This window comes from Rhodnius prolixus, unplaced genomic scaffold (assembly GCF_049639745.1).
Source record: "Rhodnius prolixus isolate KJV_2025 unplaced genomic scaffold, Rpr scaffold_7, whole genome shotgun sequence".
Lineage (NCBI taxonomy): Eukaryota > Metazoa > Arthropoda > Insecta > Hemiptera > Reduviidae > Rhodnius > Rhodnius prolixus.
In genome coordinates, this window is record NW_027411582.1 from 2,863,217 (window position 1) to 2,870,566 (window position 7,350).

Genomic DNA, 7,350 nt, shown 5'->3' on the forward strand with positions numbered 1-7,350 from the left:
GTAGTCTAGAAATAAAGACTGTATTTAGAATAAATTCCACGTTAATAGTTTTACTATTTTTTGAAACCAAAACAAATATTGAGTCATACAGTTAGCTCGACGATTAACCTTTAACTTAGCACATCAACAACAAGCTGACTGCAGCTCATGAAAGATTTGTCTCTTTTTATTCCCGGCCACCAACTGGAAAGTCCCAACTGAACCCCCTTATGTACACAGCTCGCGTATAAGACTACTTTCAGACCGACGGGAGTGCGTCGAATACTAAAATACAAAGAATTCAGGTGTTCTAAAATAAGAATTTAAGAGTTAAAGTGAACGAATAAAGGTTCATCTGTAACAACCAACTGCACAAGGGTCTATAAATGCCAACAATTCAGGAATCTTATAAATTCAATTCACAAGAATTTTCTCTTTGCAACGATCAAGAATGCGATGGCTTTCCAGTAAATTTACAATTGCTACATTCAATTAGGTCTTCTTCAAAAGTTAGAGTTGTTGAATGCCAAGTTTTAGTCTTTAATATAAAAACTAAATACTGCTTGATTGCAATATTTCCACTTACGACGGTTAGAGAAAATAACAAATGATCTAATTAGTAAAGAGATATTCTCTTATGAGAATATCACAGATTTTTGAAATTATTTAGAGAATTTATTATTAAACTCACTAGATGGCTAGTAAATACATAATGGCAGTTTTCTATTTAAATTTTCTCTGAATTGAAACCTAAAGGTAGTGGGGACTGATTTCTGCCATTACTATTATTTGCATTATTTACATTATAGGTTAGGAAGTTATCAATTGTGAATGTAAGTGAACTTAGTATGTCTAGTTTTAGATTTTAGTTATTACTCTTCTTATCATTTATATTCAAGATATGTTTTTAATATGGGAAGTTTTTAATAGTTACATTGCAGTAACTCAACATTAAACATAAAGAAATTGCTTCAAGTTGCACAACATTAAAGGCAAGTTTGTTTATGACAGAATATGTACGTATACGGCAAGTGGTTTTGTTTAAATTCTTGACATCTTTTAAAAAGTGAATTAAAATGACATTTAAGAAATCTTAAACTTATAAATTAAAATTGCAGAAAAATAAAAGAATTTCCTACCTTAACGATTCTGAATTGCCAGGTTGCTAGCAGCATCCTCGAAAGATGATAAACTTGAGATATTTCAAGTTAGAATAAAAGCACTACGGCACAGAACTTCTCACCGAACCGATGCACAACTGTGTGCAAAAAGTGTTGTGTTATTATCATAAAAGTTACAAAGTTTGATTTGTCTACGAGAAGCTTTTTATCTTTATGAAAAGAAGTGAGTAAAGTATAAGAACACTAGAATTGAAAAAAGGACATTCAAAGGTACGGTAAGCACATAAAAATTGATTAGATATCTTGAAGTTTTTATAATTATTCATTTTAGTTTGTAGTTCACCAACTATCAAGTTACTTAAAAGTGAGTAATTCTGCTTGAAACTTAAAAACAGGGATTGATTTGTGCTTATTTTAAGCAAGAAGTTCAAATTAAGTGGGCAAATGTGGAAAAGATGAAGTTAATTTTACAAGATACTTGTTTATATTTGTTCCGTACTTACAAGAACAATGTTTAAACCCAAAGTCGTCATCCAAAAAGAGAATAACTTAACAGTTAATTAGTCTAGAGATTATGGAGATAAACCTCACTAACACCAGGTAAGCTTCTTAATTCATACTTTATGGAGTATAAAAAAGTAAATCTAGGAATCTTTCCTAAAGGAGCAACAGTATTAACTGTTGAGTTTAGATTCATTAAGAATTTTTTTTTTTAATCAAGTGATAAAATCTTGAAATTTCTGCTCCCTGCTTTGCAATACTGTAAATCTTTAGTGATAAAATAGTACTTGAAAGACTAAAGACATCTAAAAGTGGATTTAATAAAAGCTAAGAAGTCAGAGTTAGCCAGCAGCCATAAAGTACTTTATTATCGAAATGCAATCTCTCGCCATCTTTAAAGCGTCATTAACATTTATAATGAATTATTGAAAATCAGTAAACCTTCTCAATGGAGAAACAGTATTATTTGAGCTTAGAATTTTTATAAAGAAAAGAATCAATCAAGAAGTATTGAAATTGAAGATAATGTTTAAAGTACTGTCCGCGACACCTGATTCAATATTCAGTAGTTGACGTAAAACATGCCAGAAAAAGTAGACATTACTTCACTTTTCAGTTTAAAGATATAAGCTTGATGTCTGTTTTTTTGAGACAATATCTCTTGGATGATAAATTAAAAAGATAAAATTCCCAAATTTTCTTTAAAATACAGGGCAAACCCTCCTTTATGACTGTAATTTTTTGCAACAACACAGATCTAATAGATTTCGAGAAAAAAGTTGTTGAAAATGAGCAAAAACGGCATTTTCAAAAATTGGTCTTGTTCTTGTTGTTGTTGTTACCTTTTTTGTAAACAACGTACAGCCTAAACGCGCGAACCGATTTTCAAGAAAGAGGTGTCATTCGATTCGGAATTTTATGTAGATGTGCCTCTTGGGGGTCTCGACCCTGTACATCGAATGGGAGAGTAGTTAGCCCCCTTTATGTAAGGCCTCCTCAAAAATTATTATTACTAATTACTCTGTAAATCTTGGCCCGATTTTGATAAAATTTGGTAGGATGATAGGGATAAGGCTCCCCTACGTAACATTAAAGCGGCGATCAGCTCTTACACTTGTTAAGGGGAAGTATAGCAATCGTTTCAAATTATCGACACGTGAACCGATTTTCATGAATGAAGTGTCATTCGAATTGAAATTTTGTACAGATTTGCACTTTAAAAGTCTCGACGCTGTGCCTCATAAGGAGGGGAGATTGCCCTACCCAAGTAAGGCCCTTTATAAAACTATTAATACTAATATTTCCATAACGCTTAGTCCGATTTTGATAAAATTCAGCTCGAATAAGTTGTTAAAGCTCCTCTACAGCTGTAGAGATATAAGATATAAGCTTGATGTCTGTTTTTTTGAGACAATATCTCTTGGATGATAAATTAAAAAGATAAAATTCCAAAATTTAGCTGTAATTTAGCTATAAATTTAAATTCCAATCTACAGCTGTAAGCTAGCTAGCTGGAGATACTTCAATTGAAAAAGTAAAGTAACTTAAAACATGAGTCCACTCATTAAGGACTAATTAGTCCCGAACAACAAAACACTGTTCCTGCGAACAAATCGGGATTCTTCTCCTTAGCTATTCTAGGTTATCTATTATTAACAACGGCCATTGATACTAGATTTGGCGTTTACTTTAATGGAATCTTTCTCCAAGTATTGGTATCCCTGATCACCGTTTACGGCTTATAGAGGACGTTGCAATTAGGTATGTTGCTTTGAACTTCAATAAAGTATTTAAAAGTATTTATTACCTTGTTAACATTTAATACGGTTGCTATGTAAATGTTACAGTTTACTGAGAAAATGTAAATACCGCCCCCGAGAGGGATGAGCGTCACGTCGGCTAAGAGAACAATATGCATAATGGACCAATGATGAGAAATTTTTTTGACCTTGATTCTTTCTAGATAAATTTGCTTTCCAGTAAATTTTACTTGTGCATTTTTAATGGGATAAGTGAAATTTTGGCTCTTTTTTTGCATTTTTTTTATTTTAAAATTTAGATTTAGGTAATATCATTAGCTCTTGTGCCAGCAGTGGTGATTGTGCAACAGGTGCAACAGGTAAATTTGTTTCTACCTTTATTTAAATGTAATTTTTGTTATTTTTGTTTTCCTCTGTTTTTCCATTATCTGTCTCTCGCTCTACAAAATTGTAGAGTTCTTGCTTTGCTGCTTGATCTTCTTCAGGTGATTGTAGCTAATTGGCTGAGAATGATAATCTTGTGTACAATCACTGTACAAAATAAGTACTAAGTGGCACAAATCAGAAAAAGCATTTTAAGTTGGTGTAGAACAGGCTGACTATTTTTAACAACACAACTTAAAATGAAGGTTCCAACTCGTCTGATTTGCCGTTACTCTCTATTTTCAGCCCTTAAGTTAAATACTTCACTCAGTAGGGCAAATTAAAAAAAAAAAAAAAAAAAATTAACAATCCACCCAGAAAAATGGGTACTTCTTTAGTCGAAGGGTTTACATCCCTAAAGCTGTATGCCAGAAGCACAAAAGAACTATAAAGTTTGAACCACTATCCTCAAAAGCACTCACCATTTTTTACTACAAACCACTTTTTGGAATTGAAGCACTTCAAAGCGGATATTAAATCTGTGAAAATACACCCAAGAAAATTTGAAATTATATCAATACTTCCTCCTTAAATAGCTAATAATAAATTCCTAAGAAATTAATAAAATCAACTTTACAACCATAAAATTATGGGTCACAGAAAATTATAGGCCTATTAATTCATACACAAAAAAATATATATATTTAAGGTCATACAGGTATTAATAAACAAATTAATCTGGACACCATAATGTTATTTATAAATTCTGTATTTATAAATTATGTGTTTATAAATTATGTAAATTGCATTATTATGGATAACCTTTCGCGCTAACAGGTAGCGCTACTGTCAGGTGGCAGGCACTTTGTTACTGAAACTAATTTTGGGGTGAATTATTCATTTTTTTTTTAAATCTATTTTTAAACTGTCATTAAATTTGAAACAAAATAATAGATGGTTAATTAAGTCTAAATCTGTGTTAGAAAAATTGAAAATGTTAGGTTCGTAGTGCTGGATAATTTCTTCAGTTTTATGGGTCATGCTTGTCGTATTCTTTGACCGGTTTCGAAGTTTCATTCACCATCATGTGGTTTGTTTAACACAGTTTGGTGCGGAGATTTCGACTTCACTCATGTTATACGTCCCCTGCACAGCACTGCACCTGCTGATTGGCTAGCGAGACGAATATGAAAGCCCCCAAAATCGTTCGTCAAACAAAGATATGTAAGTGTGAAGTCTCTGGGGTTATGCCAGAATTTGGTACATAATTGAGTTTTTAGTGGAATGATGCCCATTTTGAGGAAAATGATTAGGGACACTTTCCCGAGACAGGAAGGTAAGTAATGTTTACCATTGAGAAGTGACGTTTTAGTGTGCAGTCTATTCCATTGGTCTTTCCATTGGACAGCTTCTGGAACCAAAAATGTAAACATTCCAAGTTTGTGGAAAATTGATAAAACAAAATTGCAGTACAGTTGTTCAACTAGCTATTATATAGTTTTCTTGTACGTAATAGACAAAACTTGGCCTACACGAGTAAGTTGGTGCTAGAAATGTAGTTCTCTGTGACCTTTCTACTCTTAGATTTAACACCCTACTTCCGGACTTCTCCAGTCAAAGTTCATTAATACACACACACAGACGAGCAAAGAAGGGGCATTAAACACTTGATGTAATACTTGACGGCCAGCACTGTTGGCCTGCTGTTATAACCACTAAAGTACGCTAACCTTACCTCCTCTACTTTAACTTAACCCTACTTGAGCGGTCTATTTTAGGACCGGCTGTATTTTAGGAGGACGGTTTATTACTTGAAGGTAAATTTATATAATAGGTACTCTGGACCTTTTCGCTTCTTTATATATGTTCCTTACAGTACCTTTAAGGTAACAGAATGCCTTCCAGTTACTCAAGAAATCTCTTCGGTTGAGACAATAGTTTTTTGAAATATTTTTATGGTTCTCCGAGTTCCGTTTGTGGATTTTACGTCTCGCTCATTAAGTATTTCCGGTCAATATAACTCCAATAATGGTGTGAACACTCACACGACTTCAATTCTCGAGTTGTTGATTTGGATTGATTCCATTGATGGCGCCATTTGTTCTAATTTAGCCTTCAAAATAATGACCTTTTTCTTACTTCAATTCTCGAGTTGTTGGATTTGGATTGATTGCATTGATGGCACGACTTACTCTAATTTAGCCTGCAAAATAATAACCTTTTTCTTACTTCAATTCTCGAGTTGTTGGATTTGAATTGATTCCATTGATGGGTACGACTTGCTCTAATTTAGCCATCAAAATAATGACCTTTTTCTTACTTCAATTCTCGAGTTGTTGGATTTGGATTGATACCATTGATGGGTGCGACTTACTCTAATTTAGCCTTCAAAATAATGACCTTTTTCTTACTTCAGTTCTCGAGTTGTTGGATTTGGATTGATACCATTGATGGGTGCGACTTACTCTAATTTAGCCTTCAAAATAATGACCTTTTTTTTACTTCAATTCTCGAGTTGTTGGATTTGGATTGATTCCATTGATGGGTACGACTTGCTCTAATTTCTGCTGTAAAAGTTTTCACAAAAGCCAGATAATATTTGGGATCGCTGCGCCATCGGAAATGAATTTCACCATTTCAGGACATTTTCAGGAAAAATTAAAAGATACAGACGGGAATTTGTAGCATTGTTTCATGCGTTAATATAAATCTTTATGAGCGACCGAGAGAGATGCGTGGGCTTAGTTACCATGGAAACAGGATAGAATGACCTGTGTATATAATTGGGTTACAATCCTCTATATATAATATATCCGCTGGTACTTTCTCTCTGTATAATTAAGTGGCAAGATTTCAGTTCTGTCTGTTTGTACATTCAGTCTTAATAAACTTACTGCGTATTTAATTTATCCGATAATAAACTTCCTGTTTATTTTAATTTAATTTCAGAACTCTTTAAAATCATTGGAGGAGAATTGAGTGGGACTTTATATAAACACCAACAAGCTGGCTTACTTTTATCTGCTGAATGCAACTGAGCTTACTTTCGTGTTTTAATCATGAACCGGAAATGATCGTCATCTCCAAAAGGTTGTTTTTATTGTTTTATGTTAGTAAAAATAAGCTAAGATGAATTCATATTAACAGCAGATGAAATAACCCTAGCCTAATATTTGTAGGCACTTAGTTTATATTGCTATGGTGTTAATTTACTATCTACAGAGCAGTGGGTTTATAATTTTATCAAGTTAGCGGTTTGGCCAACCTGTCCAGTATCCAACCATATATTATTATATTTGTTACCAACATATGTTAGCAAACTTCAAAACTTAGATAATAGTTTAAACCTACATATAATATAATTTTATCTAATTCTCTATGTTTTATGCTGTTAAATTTAGAAACGATAAGACCAGTAATCTGATTTTTTTTTTTTGTGAGGGGGCCGCAAAAATCTAAGAAATATAAATACAAAAAATCTGGGGTGGTGCCTCTCACGAAATTTTCTCATATCTCCAAGTTCAAGTAATTAAATTTTCTTGAAGCTTATTAAACGGAAATGGGACACAAAGACAAATTCAATTTAGGAGTAATGCCCTAGGACAAGGAGGAAATAACAGCCTTTA

General features: G+C 33.0%; 1 long non-coding RNA gene across 1 annotated transcript; it reads left to right on the forward strand.

Annotated features, from left to right (window-relative positions):
* The first annotated feature begins 419 nt into the window (after window positions 1–419).
* On the forward strand, window positions 420–6,664 carry LOC141446744 (uncharacterized). Its single transcript, XR_012453845.1, has 6 exons — window positions 420–971; window positions 1,141–1,370; window positions 1,496–1,700; window positions 3,277–3,362; window positions 3,449–3,720; window positions 4,830–6,664. It is a non-coding gene; the product is annotated as an uncharacterized lncRNA (long non-coding RNA).
* The last annotated feature ends 686 nt before the right edge of the window (window positions 6,665–7,350 follow it).